The sequence below is a fragment of the Coffea eugenioides genome, chromosome 2 (genome assembly GCF_003713205.1).
Source record: "Coffea eugenioides isolate CCC68of chromosome 2, Ceug_1.0, whole genome shotgun sequence".
NCBI classification, from domain to species: Eukaryota; Viridiplantae; Streptophyta; class Magnoliopsida; order Gentianales; family Rubiaceae; genus Coffea; species Coffea eugenioides.
In genome coordinates, this window is record NC_040036.1 from 64,864,066 (window position 1) to 64,889,911 (window position 25,846).

At 37.6% G+C, this 25,846-nt stretch overlaps 1 pseudogene; it reads right to left on the reverse strand.

Moving 5' to 3' along the window:
* LOC113760036 overlaps window positions 1–25,846 on the reverse strand; it is a 105,333-nt pseudogene that overhangs the window by 70,956 nt on the left and 8,531 nt on the right.

Sequence of the window (25,846 nt, forward strand, 5' to 3'; positions counted from 1 at the left end):
CAAAAGATTTTCTAACTAGCTCAACTCGCTTCTCAAAATCATGATTTCCAAAAGAGGTTCCTGTAAGGAAAACAAAGATAACGAGGAGGGGGTGAGCTTACGCCCAATGAAGTACCAAACATGTAGCAGAAAAATCAGGTATTTCACGTTATACAAACCAGATACACATGCTCGCTATAAAGTAAGACAGGTAAACACAAGAACTCAAATAGGAAGGATACAGGTGGCTCTCAGGAGCCAGCTTTCCAGCGCAGTACTTGATCCAAGCCGGTTGACTCTCCGTCAACGTATATAGAACCAACACGTCCGTAGACCCCACTTTACACCAAATTCCGTCCACCAAACACCCCTTTACCGGGCCCGCTCACCTCAACAGAAACAGAAATGGTAATACTCGAGTATACCGGAATCAAGAGTCTCAATACCCAAAGATCCCAAAACAGACTACCGTGGTTTGTTATCTAATCGTCCAGGCCCTTGCCGGCCCGACTCGAATAACTTAGCCATAGGATTTGAGCTCATAAGTCACAGAAAGGTCGTTGGTTACAAGTTTCCAAACGACGTCCGAACGGATACAGATACAGATACAGATACAGATATCAGATACAGATACAGATTCAGATTGACACCAAAATTGGCATATGAACAGACAAGAGAACGAGTGTGATAAAGTACACCCTCGTCTCAAACAAATTAAACAGATTGCAGAGCAGAAATCAAGTTAAACAGCAATGGAGGGGAGTGGTACACTCACCGGTTCAAGTACAGATACCTCAAAAGTTTTCACTTCGGATTGGCTTTAATCGCCAAGAAACCCTAAAATAATCAAAGTAAACCAATTGAAGGTTTCACATCCAGAATCGAGTAAACAAAATACACATGTGAGGCTCGACTACTAGTCGTATGCCTCGCCAAATAATTACTAATGCAAGGGTACAAAACATGATTTTTGGGAATAAAAAGGTAACATGAAGACCTAGGTTCAACAACCCAAAAGCCCTTCATTTCTATCACAAGCCAATTCAAACTTAAAGGAACCAATTGGCCTAGAAAAATTGGACAGCACTTCCCCTAAATTTCTTACTTTTCCAGCCATCACGGCTTCATTATTTTCCTCAATCAACTCCCAAAGTCATACTCAATATACATTCATCACCACAGCCGTTCAATAGGCTCAAGGTTATCCAAGTACAAAAGTTAGCTAGGAAAATAACCGGAAATAAAAGTCAAGCCCTAGAATATTCCAATAAGCACAAGAAGACTCGATTACAAGTCATAAACCGATGCCAACACGATCACAATAGGGTTCCATAAGCATATATAAGCATTAGAGGAAACCAGAAATTTCGGAAATGTAACTAGCTTTGGCCCTGAAAAAACAGTTTTTGTCCTCATTTTGCGGTAATGGCACAAATTTCACTACGCTTATCGGATGAGGGTACAAGACCCACCATCTCGAAGCTAAAAGACAGGGCTACAACATCACAGAAGGTAACTCAACCCATTTTTGAGTGCAAACAGGTCAAAAATGCAAGATACTACATCAACAACGTAAAACAGATTTACCAAAACGCATTCTAGCGGAAACATCATAACTCAGGCTCTACAAGTCCAAATCCAGAAATTCCAAAACCAACCGAAAGCTAAGAAACAGGAATAAATTTTATCAGAAGGTCTCAACAACCAATTCGGAAGCAATTCCGGGCAAAACAACCAATTACAGGCGCAGTTCTCAATTTCGGGTAAAACCAGAACAGCAATAGTAATTTCGACTTATCTCATTCTACAATACTCCGATTGACCTGAAATTTTGTAGGCGCCTCTAAAATATCATTCCCTACAACTTTTATGTTTTGAGCTAAGGCCAATTCGGCCTATATCTAGGACCTAAAAATTCGGACAGAATGCTCCCTTAAGAACCCTAGGTTTTTCAATTTTCTTCCAAAACAGAAATTGGTTGCAATTAATCACTTTTCCCACCTCCTTAAGTCATTATAGACCATTTCCAATCATCATAGATAGCCACACAATCATGCTTATATTAAAACAGAAAAATCCCCAAAAATAATAAAACTTCATCATTTCAACCACAAATCAAAAATTAATCCATAAACTTGCATCTTATACTACCACTAAGCATGATTTAAGCATCAATTAAAGGAGGAGGGTGGTTCTTCACAACTTACCTTAAGAACAAGAGAGAGAGAGCTATTGACCACCTTAACTTTCCAAACAACTCCACAAATCCACTCACTAACTCTAATTGAAGAGGTTTTATGGAGTAATTTCAAGGTTGGATGGTTAGTTTTGATGATTTGGAACAAGATTGAAGTGTTTTCTTCCTTGTGCTTGGAGTAAGAGAGAGAGAAAGAGAGCAAGAGAGGGCCGGCTTCAAGGAGGATTTTTTTGAGGATTTTTGGGTCATTTTTGGTTATTTAAGTCAATGGTAAGAAAGGTCTTAAGGTAAGCCCAATCAAATGGTGACACTTGTCACCTTTTATTAACTCTCTACCTAACTTGTCTCTCTCTCATCAATCCAAATTGCACCCTCCACTTATCTCTTAACACCCGATAAATTCATTCCAGTATTCAAAACTTAATCTAGTTGGCCGAATTTTTCCGAACTTTCGCACTAGTGGGTCCCACGTCCGGTATACGCTCTTAATTCCTCAAAAACTAACCGATACTAGAAAAATCATTTAAAAGCTATATTTACTCATAAAATTTATTTGCACAATTTTTCGAATAAAGAAAAGGTGGAAAAACGTATAATTAAAAGAAATTAAAACCTAGAAATTAAGAAAAGTACGGGTCCTCACAGCTTCGGTTCCATGATGCAAGGTTAAATGTATGGTACATTGGCAGCAAGCTCACATCTTCTTGGATCCTCCATAATGCAACTGACAAACTGAAGAACACTTTGAACATGATCGACTTCATGAGATGGATCATCACTTGGGACACTTGTTGCAAAATGGTAAGGAGGCAAAGGACAAAATTCAAGTGCAAGGACTCCCTTTGAAACTTCATTACTCCTCCCAACAAGCAAAGCAGGCTCATGGGTGAAGTTGAATATCAATGAATAGTAAAGGGATACAACACTTAAGATGCAAACTCCATGAAAATTCTGATATTCGCCAATGGATATAGGGATAGAACATGCCATGATCAACTCAATCTCTCCTTGCTTAACTTGTATAAAAGAAGAAAAGCTAAACATAAAAAAGGTAAGTTTGTTAGAAAAATAAGCCCTCGCATTGTTTCCCAAAGTCAGCGCACTTTTTCCCTTGTCTTCCTTCTCAACTAGCTCAAGACAACTACCTTGTGTAGATGGGACTTCAAGGTTTTCAATCTCAAGTTCATTGCTAGCATTCGTAGATATTTCTTTAATCAATGGCGGACTAGAAGGAACATCTTTACCACCATTGGTTGACACATGAGTAAGTTGCTCAAAATATGATTTCAGCACTTGGCTAATTTCTCCCATCATAGAGTCAAATAATTCTTTAGTCCGGCTTCGGAAATCAGTCTTCGATTCACGAGTCTTTGATTCAATTCGAGAATTCATGACTCGATTGTCACAACACTCCTTAGATGATGCTCGTTTGCTTGATGAAGACCTTGGCTTAGATGCTCGACGCAAACTCCTTTGCTCCTCCTCATACTCGTTACAAGTACGCTTATATCTTTCATATACGCACAAGGCACGAAAATGATCCATTTCCTCCTGAAGTGGATGAAACTCATGTTGTAAATGCTCGGAGATTGAATGCGTGGAACTAGAGTACTTGGAAGTAGTTCGCTTGGAACCCCTCGTCTTGAGAGGCTCGTTCTCTAAGAATTCTTGATGATATGAATGAGATGCAACTCCACGAGGCATGGTTAAGTGACCTGCAAAATTGGTTAGCAGAGAAGAGAAATTTCTCACAACACACAAGCTCACGTGTATGCACTCGTCACTCGTGTTTTCACTCTAATTTGTCCCTCAAGTAGTCCTCACCAAAGATTTTCTCACAGCCCCTTGCAAACCTTGAAGAAAGTAGAATTCTCCAAGTGCTCAAGTGTAGCTCAAAAAACAAGTTCACGCTAGAATTTGAGGTTCGTAAGAGTAGAGATTTGCTTGGAAAACAAAATTAAGACACTAAGAATGGAGTGGTAGAATATATTCAAGAATAAAAACTGGAAAAAGAATGGGCACAAAAGCTACAAAAATTAAGAAGGACACTCAAAAGCTCTAGCCGACGAGGAGGATGGTCCTTTTGCTTTGCTTGATTTTCTTGGGATGTTTACCCCTGTCCTAACCGACTCAAAGCTGAAACTAGAACCTACTTGGACACTTGAAAACACAATAAAGCTGACTGGGACAAATTGAGCCTAGACTCTATAAATCGGATCCAACTCAACATGAGGTCTTGGACCGAACTTATTCCTACCAAATAAAATAGAAATCTGAAAAATAAACTACTAAACTATTACTAAAAGATTCATTCTCTTGCAGCCCGAAACATGGCCCATAAGCAGCCCATATTTCGTATCAATATTTCTCTCGAATCTCTTCTTCTACCTCCCAAGTTGCTTCCTCTATTCCGTGAATTCTCCATAGAACTTTTATCAAAGGGATTTGCTTATGTCTCAGTTCTTTTACTTTTCGGTCCAAAAATTTCACTGGTTTCTCGTCATATGTTAGTGTCTCGTCAATCTCAATATTTTCTGGTTGCAGTACATGGGAGGGATCTGGATGGTGTTTCTTGAATATAGATACATGAAAAATATTATGGCTTCTGGACAAACTTGGTGGTAGTTCTAACTTATAGGCCACGTTTCTCACACGCTGGAGAATCTTATAGGATCTTACAAATCTTGGTTGCAACTTTTTTCCTCTTCTCGCCATCAAACTCGCTTTTGGAGGAGTAATCTTGAGGAAAACTTGATCTCCAACTGCAAATTCCAAATCCTTCATTCGATTATCTGCATAACTCTTTTGGCGGCTTTGATCTGTTTGAATTTTTTGGCGTATTAATTTCACCTTTTCATACGCCTCCTCAATCCATGGTACTGTAGTTGGATCTAAAATCTTTCTTTCACCTATTTCATCCCAACAAATCGGAGATCTACACTTTCGGCCATAAAGAGACTCATAAGGAGCCATTTGAATGGATGAATGGAAGCTATTATTATAAGCAAACTACACCAATGTTAAGTGCTTACTCCAACTTTCTCCAAAATCTAAAATACACAATCTCAACATGTTCTCAAGAGTTTGAATTGTTCTATCTGACTGTCCATCCATTTGTGGGTGGTAGGTAGTACTAAAATTCAATTTAGTTTTTAGCATTTCTTGCATCTTCTGCAAGAATCGAGAAACAAACCGAGGGTCTTGATCGGACACAATACTTGCTGGTATCCCATGTAACCTTATAATTTCATTCAAATACAGCTTAGCTAGCTTCTCCAGTGAGTACTTCATACTAATCAGTAGAAAATGAGCAGATTTGGTCAATCTATCCACTATCACCCAAATGGCGTCGTGATTTCTTTGTGTCCTTGGTAATCCAGATACAAAATCTAGGGTGATATTTTTCCATTTCCACTCGGATATCTCCAAAGGTTGTAATAGGCCAGAAGGTTTCTGATGCTCTGCTTTAACCTGCTGGCAAATCAAACAAGTCTGGACAAATCGAGCAATTTCCTTTTTCATATTCTCCCACCAATACTAACTTTTCAAATTTTGGTACATTTTATTTCCTCCAGAATGTACAGTATACTTAGAACGGTGAGTTTCTTCTAAGATTTCCTTTTTTAGCCCTTCATTCTTTGGTACTACTATGCGATTTCGAAACCTTAGTACACCATTTAATCTCAAATTAAAATTTGACTTTTTCCCCTTTTTAACTTTATCCAAACACTTTTGTACCTCTGAATTCTTCTCTTGTGCCTCCTTGATACGATCTAATAAAGTAGATTTCACAATAATGTTCTCAAGGATCACCTTTCTTGGTTCAAGACGAGGGTTCCAAATACTAATTTCTTCTAACAAGTGCAATTCTTTAATCATCAATCCAGTCACTTGCACTTTACGACTTAAAGCATCGGCTACCACATTAGCTTTTTCCGGGTGATAATTAATCGTACAACCATAATCTTTCAAAAACTCAACCCATCTACGCTGTATCAAGTTCAACTCTTTTTGGAAAAACAAGTACTTAAGACTCTTGTGATCTATAAAAAGCTCAAACGTCACCCCATATAGGTAATGTCTCCACTTCTTCAATGCAAACACTACTGCCGCTAACTCCAAATCATGAGTTGGGTAATTTCTCTCATGAGGTTTTAACTTTCTAGAGGCATACACAATCACCCTTTCATTTTGCATCAATACATACCCCAAGCCTTCTTTTGAAGCATCTGTGTAGACCACAAAACTATCATTTTCATTAGGCAAGGTTAAAACAGGTGCCCTTGTCAATCGTCTCTTTAACTTTTGAAAACTTTTTTCACACTTAGAACTCCACATAAACTTTCCACTCTTCTTAGTCAACTCGGTCAAGGGTCCCGTAATTTTAGAAAAATCTTTGATAAACCTTCGGTAATACCCTGCTAACCCTAAGAAATTTCGAACTTCAGTAACGTTTTCCGGTTGCTTCCACTTAGAAACTGTTTCAACTTTGGTTGGATCCACCTTAATTCCTTCCTTGGAGATTATGTGGCTCAAGAAAATTACTTCCTTCAACCATAATTCATATTTATTCAACTTAGCATACAGTTGATGTTCTCTCAAGGTTTGCAAGACAATCATCAAATATTTCTCATGATCCTCCAAAGTTTTAGAGTACACCAGTATATCGTCAATGAACACTATCACAAATTGATCTAAATAGGCTTTAAAGATTCGGTGCATTAGGTTTATGAAAGCTGCAGGAGCATTAGTTAACCCAAACGACATCACCGCAAATTTAAAGTGCCCGTATCTTGAATTAAAGGTAGTTTTAAGTATATCTTTTTTCAAAATTCTCAATTGATAATAACCCTACTTGAGATCCAACTTTGAGAATACTACCGTCCCTTACAATTGGTCAAACAATTCATCAATGTGGGGTAAAGGGTAATTGTTTTCAATGTTGACATCATTCAGGTCTCGGTAATCTATACACAATTTTAAGCTCCCATCCTTCTTTTTAACAAACAACACTGGAGTTCCCCTCGGAGAATCACTTTCTCTTATAAAGTCTCGCTCTAGTAAATCCTGCCATTGATTGCAACTTTAGTTCTTTCAATTTAGTTGGAGCCATTCTATAAGCTGTCTTAGAAATAGGTGCTACTCTTAGAGTCACATCAATTTTAAATGCTATCTCTCTTTCCGGTGGTAATGACTCTAGTTCTTCAGGAAAAACATTTGGATATTTCTTTACCACTGGCATATCTTCTAATCTCACCTTATCACCAAGAGTATTTATAAGAAAGGCCAAATATCCTTGACCTCCCATACTCAACATTTTTCTAACTCAAATCCCTGAAATAAGGGCAAATGAGACTAGTCTACCCTTTATATCCAATTTTAGGATTGTCTCTCTCGGAATACATAACTTTATCATTTTTGTCTTACAATTCAACTGAGTATGGTAGCGAGCTAACCAATCCATACCTAGGATGACATCATACTCCTTAATAGCTAAACCCATCAAATCGGTCAATAATTTTCGCTCTCCAACCCAGATTTCACAATTTCTATACACCAATTCGTAATCAAATTTTAATCTCCAGTAGGCCTTTTAACTCCAAGTCATAGGGCAATTTAATCGACCTCACGTCTACCGCACTATGAATTTAAGGTTTACAAAAGAATGTGTCGCACCAGAGTCAATTAAAACCTTAGCTAAGCGGTGGAAGAAAGGAATTGTACCTTCAATAATTTCAGTGGAATCAGGAACCTACTGATGGTCTAATGCATAAACCCTAGCCGGCACCTTAGGTCGACTTCCTCGAGCACTAGATTGTTTAGATGCCGACTTGTCTGGCCATTGACCATTTGTGAGAACCCGTGGATTTTCTTATTTTCTAGACTTTATTTTATTTAATTGCACTTTTTTTTGCATTTTCTTTATTAGAAAACTTTTCTAGATAATTTTTATGAGTAAATATAGTTTTTAGATGATTTTTCTAGTATCGGTTGGTTTTGAGAAATTAAGAGCGTATACCGGACGTGGGACCCGCTAGTGCGGTAAGTTTGATAAAATTCGGCCAATTAGGTTAAGTTGTGTATACCGAGTTTAATTTATCAGATGTTAAGAGATAATTAGAAGTTACCTAGATGGATTATTATTGGAGAGACAAAAGGATAGAGATGTATTAAATGGAGTGACAAGTGTCACTTGGAGGTTAATTCTTAACTTAGTCAATTTTGACCAACTTTCTTGCTTTACCAATTTAAGTAAAAATTTCCAAAAATCATCCTCATTTTAAAGCTTCCTTGGCCGAACCTCTTGCTCCAAAAAAGAAAGGAAAAGCTCTCCAATCTCTTGCTCCAAACTTGCTCAATCCAACAAACCAACCGTTTAATTTTGCATTTACTCCATAAAAACCCTTAAGTGAGTGGTTGTGAGGTGATTAGTGAAGTGGTTTGGAAGGCTAAGGTGCTAAGTGGTCTCTTTTCTTGAGTTGCTAAGGTGAGCATCTAAGGAACTCCTCTTTTGTTTTTGATGATGTATAATTAATGGCTTGTGGTAGCCTAAGAGGTGTTTTTGTGGGTTATTTCATGATTTTAGTGAGATTGATGACATTTTTCTATTTATTCATGATTTTTCTGTTTTAATATGATTACCATTGTGTGGCCATGTATGATGGTTGGAAATAATCTAGAATGGAGCTAGAATGCATAAATTGTGGTTGTTGCGGAAAATTTCAGAAGTTAGGGTTTCATGTAATCACATTCTGCCTGGTACTGTTCATCATAGTTAGAGGCCGAATTAGCCTTGGGTTAAAACATGAAAGTTGTAGGTAATGATAGTTTATAGTTGTCTGCAAAATTTCAGGCTAATCGGAGCAACGTAGCCTGTGAAAAGATTGAAATACCCCTGTTGCCCTGTTTCAATTCGAACATGCTAATCAGCCTCTGTAATTGGTTGTTTTGACCAGGAATACTACTGATTTGGTTGTTGATGTCTTCTTAAGACTTATAACCCTCTGTCTTAGCTTCGAAACGGTATAACTTTCACTTCAATCCAATAAGCGTATTTTCGGTTAGGTCCGATACGCTAAGTAGCGGCGAATCTACCTTTTGTTTCGTAACTTAGATTTCATTTCCGGAAATGTTTCTAGCTTGATTTTTGTATTTATATGACTTTAAGCCTAGTGAACAGCTTTTGGAAATGAGATTATTTTGTATGAGATGTTGGGACTGATTTGAGGAAATAATGAAGCCATTAATGGCTGGAAAATAGGTAAACACAAGGGATATGCTGCCCGAAATTTTACTTGAAGGCTAGTTGGATTTACTTGTGATTTGAGCGAAGGGTTTTAGGGTTGTTCATGTCTTTTATACCAACCGCTACCTTTTACTCCAAAATCACATTGCTATTTCTTTGCACTGGTAACTAAATTGATCAGGCACACGACTTATAGTTGAGTCTTATTTATGCATTTCGTGTACTGGATTTGTGAAAGTGGGAACCATAATTGTTTCACCTTGGTTATTTTAGGGTTTCTTGGTGATTAAAGCTCTATTTTGGACAAAAACTTTTGAAGTATCTGTACTGAAACCGGTGAGTGTACCACTCCCCTTATTTGTTACTTAACTTGATTTCTGCACTTGCAATCTGTGATCTGAATGACTGTACTATCTGTTTATTCTGTTTGAGACGAGGGTGTACTTTATCACACTCGCTCTCTTGTCTGTCCATATGCCTATTTACTGTGAATAATCTGTTAACTGTATCTGAATATGTTCGGACGTCGTTTGGAGGCTGGTATCCAACGACCTTTCTGTGACCTTTGAGCTCAACACCTGTGGCTAGTGACTCAAGTCGGGTCGGCAAGGGCCTGGTCGATTAGATAACGAACCACAGTAGTCTGTTCCTGTGGCAAGGGACTATTCTGTTTCTCGACATTAGATTGACCTAGAGAATCCACAATGTTGTGTGTGATACTGTATTGTGTTTGGTGTAAGGCTACGGATGAAAGTACCAGGGTGGGGGTCTTTCCCTTGATTCTTAGAAACAAACTCTGAATCATATTGACAGTCGAGAAAGTGACTTTTCCATGTTTTTGCGGGAACAATAGCAGATTAATTAAAGTTAGTCCAAAGGCTTGCACTCGCTTCTCCTTCCATTGTTCTCTGCTAATGAAGAAGTCGTCGCGGTATTGGTCATAAGATTCTATTTCCCCAAATCGCTTGTACAGGAACTCCGATGGGCACGATTTCGTATCCGGATGTTGGTTCATGCTAGCTTGTCTTAACCTCAAAAACCTACAAAACTGTTCTTTAGTTCCACTAGTTGGGTATATCATAGGGTAACCCTTCCCAGGTACTTGCAATAGTCCTTCTATTTCCTCCAAGGTTGGTGTTAGCTCACATTCACCAAATCAGAATATAGAACCTTCTGGATCCCAGTACTCGAGCAAAGCTTGAATGATCGCTACATTTGGGGTTATGTTTAGGAGACTCGGTAAATGCCCTATATACTGGAATAGTCTGTTCACCTCATGTGTCATATTGTTTTTCCAGTCTGTCAGTTCCCGAGGTATCTGGTTTAACATTTTGCATGGAGCCATCTGAGGAGAAATTTCCTTTTTAGTACCTTACCTCGGGATATTATCCCTTAGGCAATACAAAATTATAAACATGCAAGTCTCATTGGATTACATATCCGAGACACGTGGTGGCTTATTCCTATCGTGGGATTCGCTATGCGGCATTCCCTTCTAAGGTTGATGCATGATGCTAGCTTATTAAAGCAATTTGAATATGCAATTTCAAATGAAAACATGACCTAAAGGGACACTTTGTATGCCAGGGTAAAGTTAAAAGCTTAGATGGATCGAAGTATACTAAATAAACTAGGTCCGATCATTTCGTACTATCCCACATATCTCTTACAAGATCGAGACTCCTAATTATCCACTAATTCAAACTTAGGTTCTAATTTTCATCCCTACAAGTGGTCACTTAACTTCCAAATCAGTTCCACAGTCCGGCATCCTAAACTTTTAAGCCTAAGATACACTACAAAGATCTGAAGCCTAAGGTCCGATACCAACTGTGACGCTCCCACTTCTCCCAAGGGCAAATCCAAAGGTATTCGCGAGACGTTTGCCCAACTCTCGTTAGGACTCGAGACAATTCCAATTCAAACTTAAAGTCTAACACTAACAATGAAAGTCGGAATAAAGGTACGAAATCATTTTCATACATAAATATTCAATCTTATATTACAAGATACCAAAAGTACATCTCATTCCCAAAATATACAACCTCCAAAAGTCGTCTAGACAAATACATTCAAAATTCCAAATTCAACAGTGTATCAAGTCCCAAAATACAATTGTTATAAGTCGACCAAACAATTACAACCAAGGTACTAATCAAAAGAGTAATCTAGTCTTCTTTTCTCCAAAATCTTCCCGTCCGGTCCTGCTAAGGAAAACAAATCTAACGGGGTAAGCGAATGCTCGTGAAGCTAAGAAAAAAAAACATGCACATGCGAACACATAGTTCAAGTAACAAGTAACAATAACATATGTACAGGAATTAAAGTCAGAAAGTTCAAGTAATTCACAATTGATAATATAACACACTTGTTAAGGATACAGGAGCTCTCAGGAGCTAATTTCCACTTGCTTCGCCAAGGCTCGATCTGATACCTCCTTGTGATGACACTCCGTCATCCGAGTAGGTATTAAATCCGTAGAAACTTCACTTAATACTTCCTCCATCCACCATTCCACCCTCTCGGATCCGTAACCAAACACACACAAAAGGGCAATATATACGAATATGCCGAACAAGATCTCAAGAGATCAAGTTTTGTTTTTAAGAACACGCACGAAAAGGGCGATACTCCACGAGTATGCCGAACAAGATCTCAAAAGATCAAGTTGTGTTTTGTAATAATCCCATGGTTTATCAAGCTTCTCGACCAAGCCCATGCCGGCTCGAGTCGCAAGATTGGCCAATGAGATTTGGGCGTCCCCATAAGTCGAGGAGGTTCACTCTACTCGACAACATGACAAGCACGACACCACGACATGCACACGTAAATGAGTATATTTTGCTGACGAGATTCACTCCAATCGACTTTGAAAATCAAGGTTAATGCAAGTAAAGTTTGAGTAAAGAAGTGCGAGTGCGATAAAGTACACACTCATCTCACCAAGTGATATTCACGTATATAAGCAGATAAATCAAGTAAACACAACAAGTCATGCACTTGACACTCACCAATTCAAACGTAATTGAGCGAGTAAAGTCTTTAGTTGTCCCCTCCGGCATTCTCTTCAAGATTCGTTTGAGCACCTGAAGAAATAGTGACCATACATCACTCACGTAAACCCACTACCACGTAACACACGAGAAAGAATATCCACTTGTTTAGATTAAACCAAAGTCTCAAAAGAGAACCTATTTTTCTTGAAAATTGAAGTTCAAAATTGATGGTTTAATAACACAAGATAAATTGATTTCCTTCATGAAATCGAGTTTAAAGCGATCAATTAGCATCAAGAAAGAATAACGAGTTCTCAAAATTTCATTTTCTAAGAAATCGGAAAATTTCAGCTTTACGCATTGAATTTAAAAAAATCAGATCTTACACTCAGTAGGTCCAAAATTGGAAAACTTGGCACCGCTGGAAACTTGATTCAAAGTGCTAAAAATTCCTAGAAGACACTCTTCCAAGATTCTAAACGGAAGACATTCAAATTTTAGCTCAAAGTGGCTGACTATAGGCACACAGGACAGTTTTAGTCTTATTTTTCGGTAAATTTTGGAAATTCGGAAAAATTCACAGAAAGTGAACTAGCCTCCGAAATTTGTAAGTCAATTAGAATTCCAACCAAGGTTTAAAACACAGCAAGCGGAACTAGAGTCAGAGTTTTGAGCATCCATATATAGCAGCTCAAATTTAGCTAAAAATGAGGACTAATTGAACATTTTCTAGATTTGAAAGGCTATATTTCAAGTATTATTTGGCCATCGAATTGGCATTGAAAATACACCAAATTCGGTACACTAAATCCTCCGTATATGAACTATATCTCTACCAAATTGCACACAAAAACTCACATGGGAAGGCAGTTAACAAGACAATTGAAGTTTGTGAAATTTTCAAAACAAATCTGCCAACTCAAACTTCTCTTCCCTTTTTAAACACTTTGTATCATGAAATCAGTCCAATTTTTGGGTCATTTGTGAAACCAAGATCCAAGAAATATTTTATAAGCAATTGTTGGTTGGTTGACATCAAAATCTCAAAATAAAACCTCTCACAAACAACCAAACCAGTCGGTCAGCATGAAAAGAGGGTTTTCCAGATTTGCTGCAGTTTACAAATTGCGCCATATCTCACTCAATACAACTTAGAATTGAGAATGGATAGTGGCATTAAAAACTAGATTCAAAAGGCTACATTTCATATGAACAAATTGTTTTGAAATTCAGTTTGTAAAGACGAGAAAATGAAGCCACAAGTTGCAGTTTCTAACTTCCTCTCGTTTGGACTGACAGAACAGGGTAGCCGACTTTGATCAGTCACTACAGATGACTCACTTCAAATTAGAAGGTACATGTGCACTGTTAGAAAACTACGGATGTCTAGTTTTGAATGCCACTGACGGGACTAAATTCTGACATCTGGACAGAGAGATATATCCTTTCAAAGAACACTGCCAGAGGACCACTGTTACACGTTTTCCAGATTTTGTTCTTGCCAAAATTCAATTTTTATCCAACCAATCCAAATGATTTTTGGTAGAAACTTTATACATACCACACACAACATATATACATCACTTTCAAGGTCAATTGAGCATCAAAAATTTGAAATCAGACCACTGCAAAAATAGGACAGATTCGTTCATACCTAACATCAACTTCCATCGGTTTCCTTTTCACTTTCCTACCCAAATATCATCTTGTTTAACATATAATTACCTCAAACAACATTCATTATCACCATATCAGTCCAATATATCCATTGTGGGATTTCATAGAACCCACTCCAACATTTAAACTCAAAACCACAATAATAACCATGAAGCTACAAGATTCCTAGCAAAAATAATCCCACTAAAGTTAAGATTAAGTGATCGGATGATTACCTCCTACACTTTGGAGTAAAATCACAAATTTTGCACCTCTAAAACCGTGAGATGATGCTTCCTTCCGAGCTCAAGTGAATCTCCAAGTGGTTTTGTGGTTAGTTGGAAAGTTGGAGATGATTTGGAGCAAGAATAATGCAAGATGATGGAGAGCTTTTCTTCCTTCTTTTCTTGCTGTAATGGCCGGCCAAGATGAGAGAGAAAAGAGAGGTTTTGTTTGCTAAAACTTGGAGTGGAAGAATGTAATAGTAGGTATAGAAGTTGGGCCAAAAGTCAACTTTTAATAATGCGCGCACGCGCCCGTTTTGTGTCCATTTTCTCTCAGGTTTGTTTCATGTGTGTACTAAACCTCTAATTTATTTCCTTTAACATTATAATTATTCACTCTTAGTAGTCTAGAATAAATTTCTTAAAGTCCTCCTATGACGCCCCCACTTCTCCCTAAGGCGAACCAAAGGGTATCCGTGGGACGCCTGCCCAGCTCTCGCCAGGACTCGGTACAAAATCCAATCGAGCTTAGTACATTACTAGCCATTATCGCAACGTAAGGTTAGAAAATACGGAATGCTCGAACTTAACAAAATATAACAATCATTCAATCCTTACATCGGATTCTCAAAAGATACATCATTTCCCAAAATATACAACAACCAAGTGTCACGCCCCATTTTTTATAAGAAAAATAAATGGTTTAAAAAGTGAATTTTTGATTCAAAAAATGAATGAAAAACATGGGTCTAAATGGAATTTGAAAATGCGACGATTTGACCCAAAATATAGTTTAAAAAGGGTTTTTGAATGAAAAATGGAGTCGCCACTTGGTATAGAGTTAAGGCGTACCAAGTCACCTAAAAATGAATTTTAAAGAAAAAAAAGTAGAAAACCCTTTTTAAACGACTCCAAGTCTACGAAAATCAGAGAAAGATTCGGGAGTCTCATTTGAAGAAAGGGAAGGCAAGGATAAGAATCCAATGCACCCTCTCAACCTAGCCAAGACTAGTTGCGCGATTTAGTCAAGGATTTTCTTATTTTAACCAAAAGATTTATCACATTTGGACGTGCTATATGAATGCAACCCTAGACCTAGGAGGGTATCGGGGGGCAAAATTTCTCTTCAAAGCTTGAATGGTGCCAATCACATTAATTGTGATGCCCAATGAAGACTCTTCGAAGAAATCACGAATAGTGCAAAAATATGAGACTCTAAGAAGAGGAATAGGATAAAATAATTATAAAAATATACATGTCTTAAAGGAATGCATCATGTCGGGTACGGGGGACTAATGCTCGTGACTCAATTTTCCCTTTTAATAGAAGGGAATAAGAGCTGCTAAGCTAAGAAAAAGCCAAATCGTCCATATCCCATATCCAAGCTATCTCTAGTCTAATCCGCAAAATGCACAATTCTCCCCCCTAATTCCTAAATCAGACGCAAATCTAAAATGTTATATATACATAGGATAAGGTATTTATTAAGAATATTATTGAAATTGATAAATCCTAAAATGGAAAAAATATGCATGAAGTATGTAATGTAATCATCGCAAACATGATCTAACGAAGGACTTCCCTAAGGTCTAGCATTGGACTAGCCATGTTCTATGAACGCTCACTAGCATATGACTAGTGAAAATCGGAACAAAGAGCCAACAACTTAGCGTTGGACTAGTGTGGTACGGAAGGAATCACATCTGCATTGACTAGTTGTGAGACATGCATTTATTATAGCTAAGAAATCAGATAAACAAAATAAACAAATAAACACATAAATCACAGAAGACTACATAGCACAATAGCAACTGATATCTGATGCACGGCCTTAGCAAAGCGGATAACACATAAAATAGCACATAGGCATGCAAATCACACACAGCAAAAATAAAACGAATAAATCCCTATCTATTACATTCGGGGGGAAGCCTACTACAATCTAAGAGGGGAAACAGAATAAAAATAAAATAACCTAGCTATTACAACTTTGGCATTCAAGTGCCTTTCAAATGATCGAAATTGAAAATGACTAAAACAAATAAAGTGGATAAATAAATAAATAAATAAAATGAAAACATTCAAAAGACATGCAATTGAGCACATAAATCACATAAACACATAGGGTCAAATAAAGTGAGAAATAAGGGATAGGATGTACCTCCCTTGATTTGGAGCCCTAATGGAGTGAAATCGCTTATTTATCCTCCAAAATAAAAGAAAAGGTCAAGGTACCAATTTATTTGGCAAATAATCACAAAGGATAAAAATAAACATGAATTTGAATCAATTAAATCATGTAGACAACCCACATTTAAGAAGTTAAAAGAAGAAAGGACTTGATTGCAAAGATTGACAAAATTTTGGGGCCAAAATTAAAGAAAAATAAAGTTCAAGGACTCATTTGCAATTAAAGTAAGGACCCAATTGAATGAAATTGAAAGTTTGTAGGGCCATAGTGAAAACATCCGAAAGTTAGGGGACTGGAATGAAATTTCGTCATCATGCTTCTTAACTTAACAGGCCATTGGGCCCTTTTCTTTATTTGTTTGGGCTGAAACCCTCCTAGCCCAACCGAAACCCAAGCAAAACAGATTGTTTAGCCCATCTTAAGTCCAAGCAAAAAGAGCGGGCCAATCTATTATTTTTTAACCCAAAATTTGCTAACAAAACTGATGGGCCTCTACCCCTTGGCCCAAACCAAAACTCCAAAATAATAAACCAACAACCAAACTTAGTCTAATCCTCCAACTATTCTTACTAAACCCAACAATATAAAAATCTGCTAAAATTTATTAAAGACTGATTACACTCTAAATTCTAGGAATTATTTGCTCAAAAATGGCTTTGAAATATGAAAAAGAAAATTAGATCTCAATAGGGGCAAAATGGTTGGATTGCAGAAGTATTCGAGCCATAGTGAAATCGTACAAAAGTTGAAGGACCAAAACGAAATTTAAAAAGATCATGCAAATCAGAATCGAAGCCCTCTTCTTCATTTTACTTTCTGCAACTTTCGAAACTCCAAGCTTCAGCAGGTTTACGCGGAAAAAACGCACTAAATCATCGCAAGATACAACAATAAAAATGGAAGAAATCAACTTCGGAAATAATGATTTTCTTTCCCTCTGCTCGACTAGCGAATTCTCAGGTTCTGGCCAGCTTTGCACTAGCCAGAACTCTTCTCGATTGCGTACAGAAAATTCATACAAATCTCTTTTTTTTGGTTCAAATTTCTGGTTCAGGCATTTCATCAAACAGGTAAGGGGCGTCAAAAATTTCACTAATCTTCTACTCAATTAAAGCTATATTCAGCCCCACAATTTACAGCAAACCCAAAAGAATACAGTTTAATCAACATACAGAAAAGGCCATGAACAATCGACGTAAAATTTGAAACAACATGCTAATGGCAGACATGGACGTTCATCAGCAAACATGCTCTGAAATCTTTCAAAGCTTATGTTCGAATGAAGACTGACCTGTAAAGGAGAAGATTAACTTACAGTGGTCTCTCACGGTGAAGGTTCGTGGATGACAGTGGCGGATTCCGACGGGATGGTGGTGGTGGCTGTTCGCGAGTGTGGCAGTTCCGGCTGCTCTGTTTTTCCGTAGCTAATTTCCTCCTTTTCCTTGCTTGCCTCACTCTCAGTCTGTTCGAAATTTCCCTTGCTTTTTCGCCGACGTCCCCCTTTCCCTCTTTTCTTACCCTCTGTTTGATTTTTCTTTTCCTTCCTAGACCTTTTTTTTACTCCGTCCGCCGCCCCTATTTTCCCCCTTGTGCTGTTTTTTTTTCCCGTTGCTTGGTTTCTTTTTCCTTTTTAGCCGTCTACCCTCTAGCTCTCTCTCGCTTTTGCCTCACAACGAAGAACTCCCCCCCCTAATTTTTCCAGATTTTTTTTCCTTTTCTTGGTCTGTTTTTGCCATGCGTTTTCTGATTCCTCCCCCCCTTTACTCTCGCTCTTCCTCTGTTTTTTCTTCTTCAGACTCCCAGCTGTCACCAGACCCTTTCTTTTTCCTCTCTAGCCTTCACCCTACCTTCCGCCGTCCCTCGAAGCTTCCTTCCAAAAATTTTCATATCATTCCCCTCTCTTTTTCGTTCGATTCGTTTTCTGGTTTTTTTTGCTCCCCTCAACCGAGAGCCTCTTTCTCTATTTTTCTTCTTTTTTTCTCTGGATGAAGCCCTCCTTTCATTTTTCTTTTTGTTCCCCTCTTGAGCCGAAACCTCTCCTGGCCTTTTTTTAGCCGCTATCCGCCGTCCCCTTTTCTTTTTCCATCCGACCCCATAGTTTTTCCTTGCTAATCCTTATCCTACAAGTGTCTAGACACCTTGCCACCTAGGTGATGTGTTGTTAAAAAATCAAAGGGACACTTGTCCCCATGCATGCCCCCTCCACTTGTCATTTTTTACTTCTTTTTTCCTTTTTCTTTTCCTGAAATTTAATATGGAGGAAAAAAACAAAAAAAAAATAAATAATAAAATAAAATAAACTAGAACAAAATAAAATAAAAATAGGAATAGAAATAAAAACCCTAGAATTGAAACAAATAAAGCTAAAATTAAATTAATTAAACAAATAAAGTTAAAAAATCAAAAATTTGGTGCCTACACCAAGATGTCTAGTCAATTACATCGAAACCCTATAACAAAAGTATATTCAAAAGGGGTTCAGTCCCGATCCTTTTCTGTTAAGGAAAACAAATCTACAGGGTGAGCAAAATGCTCGTGAGGCCAAGAACATACATGCAGGCACGTTGTTCAAGTAACACTCCCAATTTTACAAGTAGAGCGATAATATTTCAATAAATGACAATTCAAGCTAGAAAAGTAACCAGAAACAATTCAAGGATATAGGAGCTCTCAAGAGCTATTTTCCACTTGCACGATCACGAACCTCCGTGAGTTGACACTCCGTCAATCGGGTAGGTTTAGTCCGAAAAACTTCACTTATACTTTCCCCTTCTCACCTTACATACCACACCGGACCCGCAATACATTTATAAGGTGATATAGCTCGAGTATGCCAAGCAAGACCTCTTAATAGGTCAAGCTTTTTTTTTTTCTCATGGTTCGCCAAGGAGCCCGACCAAGTCCATGCCGGTTTGAGTCCAGGGTTAGCTAGTGAGATTTGGGCGTCCCCCACGTAACACTTAAGAGCCGAGGAGATTCACTCCCATCGACTTATGCAGCCATAGCATAAAAATCACTTAAACACTTCACTTAAATTCACTTAACAAGTCACTTCAAGCAATTCAAGTATTTCATGTTACGAAATTCAAGTACAATCCATTTAAATGAGAACGAGTGCGATAAAGTACACACTCGGCCCAACACTTCTAAAATATTCACTTAACAAAACAATTAACACATCTTCACACACTTGATACTCACCGAGTGATTCAAGTAGCAAGTACAAACGAGGATTTAGGCGTCTCTCGTGAGATCCTCTTGAGGGTTCTCTTGAGCGCCTGAGCATTTAATAATAAACTATCACTTAAAAATCCCAATTATTAAGGAAGATTACACACTTGTGTGATCTAAGAAAATTTCACGAAAATGAGTTTTAATTATTCGTAAATCAAGACTCAAAAGTGGGATTTTAAAACACAAACAAAATCTGATTTCCATCTTTGAAATTGAGTGTAAAACGATCAAGTGATATGAAAGGAAAAGAGAGAGTTTGAAAAAACTCCATTTCCTTTAAGTTATGAATTTTCAGATTTGTTGCACTTATTTTGAAAAATCGTATCTCACTCTCTACAAGTCCAAAATTGGAAAATTTGGTACCATTGGAAACTACTTCCAAAGTACTAAAAGTTTCTAGAATACACTTTTCCATGATTCCCAACGGAGAGCATTCAAAAATTTGCTCAAAATCACTGTTTTAGGCTTGCGAGAGAGTTTGGAGGTTGGTTTTTCGCCAACTTTGGAAATTTGACAGAATTCACACAATGTGAACCAGCCTCTGAAATTTGGAACTAGTGTTGCAAACAAGGTTTAAAACACAACAAACGGATCAAGAATCGGAGTTTTGGGCACCAAGATATGATAGCTCAAAGTTGCTGAAAATTTGAACCTATTTGACCGTTTTTCAGGTTTAAATCATTCATTTTGGAACTTTGATTGAGTATCGAAATGGACTCGGAATGACACCAAATTTGGTATAAATACACTAACATATAAGGGCTATTCCTCTACCAAATTTTGCAGAAAAATACGTACGGAAAGATGGTTAACCGAATCACTAAAGTTTCCAAATTTCCAAGGCGAATCTGCCTTGTACGTTCCGTTTTCCATTTTTAAAAATGTTTGGCCAACAAAACACTTCAAACACGGTCCATTTCAGTAGGTAATGTCTAAGAGATGTCCAGGATATATTCGGTATGTGATTAACACCAAGAATTTCAAAACAACAAGTCCCAATAAAGATTAAAGCTTTAAACTAACCAAAAGAGGGTTTGAATTCACCAAGTCAGTTTTGGATTTCAGCCACAACTCAATCAATTCAACTCGGAATTGAGCGTTGTTGGTGGTGTTGAAAACTATATTCATAAAGCTTCAATTTCTTAGAAGAAATCGTTATCAATGTCCACAACCAACTCATATGTGAGCATCAATTCGCTGCTTACAACCGAGCTTCCAGTGAACTAATGAAACAGGTCAGTCAACTTCAAATGGGTGGTGTTGAGTACTCAAGTGGAATCAAGATGTACATTTTATACTGTTGAAAATATAGGGCTATCTAGTTTCCAGTGCCATAAACGGCACTTAATTTCGATATCGGAGTAAAAAGTTATGACCGTTTGAAAAACACTGCCAGAGTAGTGACGGGAAAATTTCCAGTTTTGCCGAACTTCCAAAATCACAACTTTTGGCCAACCAAATCACGTTATTTTTTGATGAAACTTTCTACACAACCCTCACAACATATATACATCACAAAAAAGTCATTAGAACCACAAAAAATCACCCTATGGGTCACGGACAACACAGGGGCAGAAATGGAAAATTCTCGTCCTCACTCCCCTTTGAACTTTCATCCATAATATCACTCATTTCCACTAATTTAAGCACTAAACCAACATTAATATCATCAAAACACAACAAATCAGTCCATCCAACCATAGTGGTAATTCATAGAGCCCACACAATAACTTTTCAACATAAATAAAGTTACCCACATGCATGCATGAGTTTATATGTGCAATAGAACTTCCATAAATCAAGATTTTCAAGGTTGATCATCACCTACTTGTTTAGATGAACCAAGGCAGAAATTTCAGTCCAAAAATGCTCAAGAAAATCATGGAAAACAGCCCCTTTTTATAGCTTGAGTGGTTCACCAAGTGATTAGCTAAGTGTTGTCAAATTTTGGTGTGAAATAGTGAAGGATTGGTGCAAGAAATGAAGAAGAAATTGATGAAGCAAGTTTGGTTCTTTGCTCTTGAGGGTGCACGGCTGTTTGGAGCTGGAGAAAAAGAATGTGCAATGCAAATGAAGCTTCCAAGAGAAGCTAAAAGGTGTGGCCACAATTTGTCCAAAAGTCAACCCTTCAATGGTGCGCGTTCGCGCCCGTTTCGTGCTCAATTCCTCTCGAGTTTATTTAACTAGTGCACTTGTAATCATATTAATATTATTCAATCTTAATAGTCTAAAAATAATGGTCTAAAGTCCCTCAATTAAATCACGCGCGTAAAAAGGCGTACTTCCGATTTAAGCGCGATAAAGTGAACCTTCCGAGAAATTCTTATAACGATAATATAACTAACTAACATTTGAATAGTTAAACATAAAAATATCTATTTTAAAACTAATGTACATGTCTCCAATTTTTCAACCCCATAATATCCTCAAATCGGTTATTGCTTCCAAACGCGCATTCACTATTCTCACTTAACTAGTTTTCAAAAATTAAATTTTGAAACAAATCACTTTAAAAATATAATTAAGTTATAGATCCATGTAATTAGGTCCAAAGAGATTAGAAAATAATATTCAGGGCAATTAGCCAAATAAATATTTAAATAAGCTAGAAATAGGAAATTAAATAAGTAAATTTTGTGAATCCTCACATCCTCTCCCCCTTAAGAAAATTTTGTCTTCGAAATTTACCTTGATCTGCGAACAAGCATGGATACTTTTCTCAAATTGCCTTTTCAACTTTCCAAGTCGCTTCCTCAAGATCGTGGTTCCTCCAGAGAACTTTTACTAAGGGTATCTGCTTATTTCTCAATTCTTTCACCTTCCTATCCAGAAGCTTTACCGGTTTCTCCTCGTAGGTCAAGGTCTCATCAATTTCAACACTTTCTGGTTGCAAAATATGAGAAGGGTCTGAATGGTACTTCTTAAGCATAGACACGTGGAACATGTTGTGAATCCGAGATAAACTCGGTGGCAATTCTAACTTATATGTTACATTCCCCACGCGTTGGATAATTTTATAAGGTCCTACAAATCTCGGTTGTAATTTCTTTCCCTTCCCAAACATTAAACTTGCTTTCAGAGGTATAATCTTAAGAAATACTATATCTCCAACCGCAAATTCTAAGTCTTTCCTCCGATTATCCGCATAACTCTTTTGACGACTCTGTGCGGTTTGAATCCTCTGACGTACCAATTTTACTTTCTCATTAGTTTCTTCAATCCAAGGCACTGTAGTCGGGTCTAAGATCTTTCGTTCTCCTACTTCATCCCAACAAATCGGGATTCTACACTTTCGACCATAAAGTGCTTCATACAGAGTCATTTGAATAGAAGAGTGGAAGCTATTATTATAGGCAAATTTCACCAACATCAAAAACTTACTCCAACTATCTCCAAAATCCAAAGCACAAGTTCTCAACATATCCTCAAGGGTTTGAATTGTCCTCTCAGACTGTCCATTGGTTTGGGGATGGTATGTAGTACTGAAGTTCAACTTAGTCCCCAACACTTTCTGCATCTTCTGCCAAAATCTTGAAACAAATCTTGGATATCTATCGGACATGATACTTACAGGTATTCCATGTAATCTGATGATCTCATCCAAGTTCAACTTAGCTAACTTCTCCAATGGGTATTTCATATTGATCGACAGAAAATGAGCCGATTTGGTCAGTCTATCCACTATCACCCAAATAGCATTATGGTCTCTTTGTGTCCTTGGTAATCCGGATACAAAATCCATAGTGATATTTTTCCATTTTCACTCGGGTATTTTCAAAGGTTGCAAAAGTCCCGATAGTTTCTGATGTTCGGCTTTTACTTGTTGACAAGTCAAACAAGTCTGAACAAATTGAGTAATTTCCTTTTTCATGCTCTCCCACCGATACAAGTCCTTCAAGTCTTGGTACATTTTATTCCCTCCAGGGTGTATCGTAAACTTCGATCGGTGTGACTCTTCTAAACTTTTCTTCTTAAGCCTTTCATTTTTTGGCACTACTATCCGATTCTGAAATTTCAAAATACCATTTGTTTTCAAATTGAAATCCGACTTTTCTCCTTTTTCAACTTTTTCCGACCATTTTTGCACTTCGACGTCCTTTTCCTGAGATTTCTTGATACGTTCCAACAAAGTAGAATTCACTACTATATTCTCCAAAATTACCTTTCTCGGTTCAGGTCTAGAATTTCAATAACTAATTTTCTCTAACAAATGAAATTCCTTAATCATTAATCCGGCCACTTGTACTTGACGACTCAAAGCATCGGTCACTACATTGGCCTTCCCTGGATGGTACTTTATCGTGCAATTATAATCTTCCAAGAATTTCATCCACCTTCGTTGCCCCAAATTCAACTCTTTTTGCGAAAATAAGTACTTAAAACTTTTGTGGTCGGTAAATATCTCGAGTGTCACTCTATACAAATAGTGTCTCCATTTCTTTAAGGCAAACACTACAGCCGCTAACTCCAAGTCATGAGTCGGATAATTTCCTTCATGTGGTTTCAATTTCCTAGAGGCGTAGGCTATCACTTTATCATTTTACATTAGAGTACATCACAATCCTTCCTTAGAAGCATCTGTATAGACCACAAATCTATCCTTTCCATTTGGCAGAGCTAACACAAGCGCTCTTATCAAACGTCTCTTCAATTCCTGGAAACTCTCCTCACATTTAGGACTCCAAACAAACTTCCCACTTTTCTTGGTCAATTCAGTCATGGGTCCAGCAATTTTAGAAAAATTCTGGATAAATCTCCCATAATACCCTGCTAATTCAATAAAACTCCGGATCTCAGTAGGGTTTTCCGGTCGTTTCCACTTTGAAACAGTTTCAACTTTAGCTGAATCCACTTTAATCCCATCCTTAAAAATTATGTGTTCTAAGAAAGTCACTTCCCTCAACCAAAATTTAAACTTACTGAACTTAGCATTTAATTGGTGTTCTCTCAGGGTTTGTAAAATAATTCTCAAGTGTTTTTCATGATTCTCCACATTCTTAGAGTACACTAAAATATCATTAATAAAGATCACCACAAATTGATCCAGATAAGGCTTAAAAACCCTATGCATCAAATCCATAAAAGCAGCAGGTGCATTCGTTAACCCAAATGGCATTACGACAAATTCAAAGTGCCCATACCTTGAGTTAAAAGCAGTCTTGGGTATATCTTTTTCCAAAATTCTCAATTGATAATGACACTGTTTCAAATTCAATTTTGAAAATACTATCGCCCCTTGCAATTAGTCAAACAGTTCATCAATGTAGGGCAATGGGTACTTATTCTTAATAGTAATTTCATTCAAGTCTCGATAATTTATACACAACCTTAAACTCCAATCTTTCTTCTTAACAAACAAGATCGGTGCTCCTCACAGCGAATTGCTTTCCTTTATAAAACTCCGTTCCAACAAGTCTTGCAATTGCAGCTTTAATTCCTTCAATTCAGTCGGAGCCATTCTATATGGCGTCTTAGAGATAGGTGCTACTCCCGGAGTCACATCAATCTAAAAATTATGTCCCTTTTCGGGGGTAAAGACTCTAACTCTTCAGAAAAAATATCCGGATAATCCTTCACTATAGGCATATCTTCCAATTTCACTTTATCACTAGGAGTATTGATTAGAAAAGCCAAATAACCCTGAACTCCTTTACTTAACATTTTTCTAGCCCGGATCCCTGAGATAAGTGCAGATGAGACTAATATACCCCTTACATCCAATTTCAAGGTTGCCTCTCCCGGAATGCACAATTCTACAATATTCGTCTTACAATTCAATTGGACATTGTAACGGGCTAACCAGTCCATTCTTAGGATCACATCATATCCCTTGATCGCTGTAATTTCCGCTCTCCAACCCAGATCTCACAATCTCTATACACCAAGTAAGCGATTAGATTTTGATCCCCAATAGGCGTTTTAACCTCCAAGTCGTAAGGTAACTTAATTGGTTTCAAGTCTATTCCACTCATAAAATTAGGGTTCACAAAAGAATGAGTCGCACCCGGATCAATTAAAATCTTAGCTAAGCGGTGAAAAATAGGAATTGTACATTCAACCACCTCAGTCGCATCGGGTTTCTGTTGGTGATCCAGTGCATAAACCCTAGCTGGTACCTTAGGT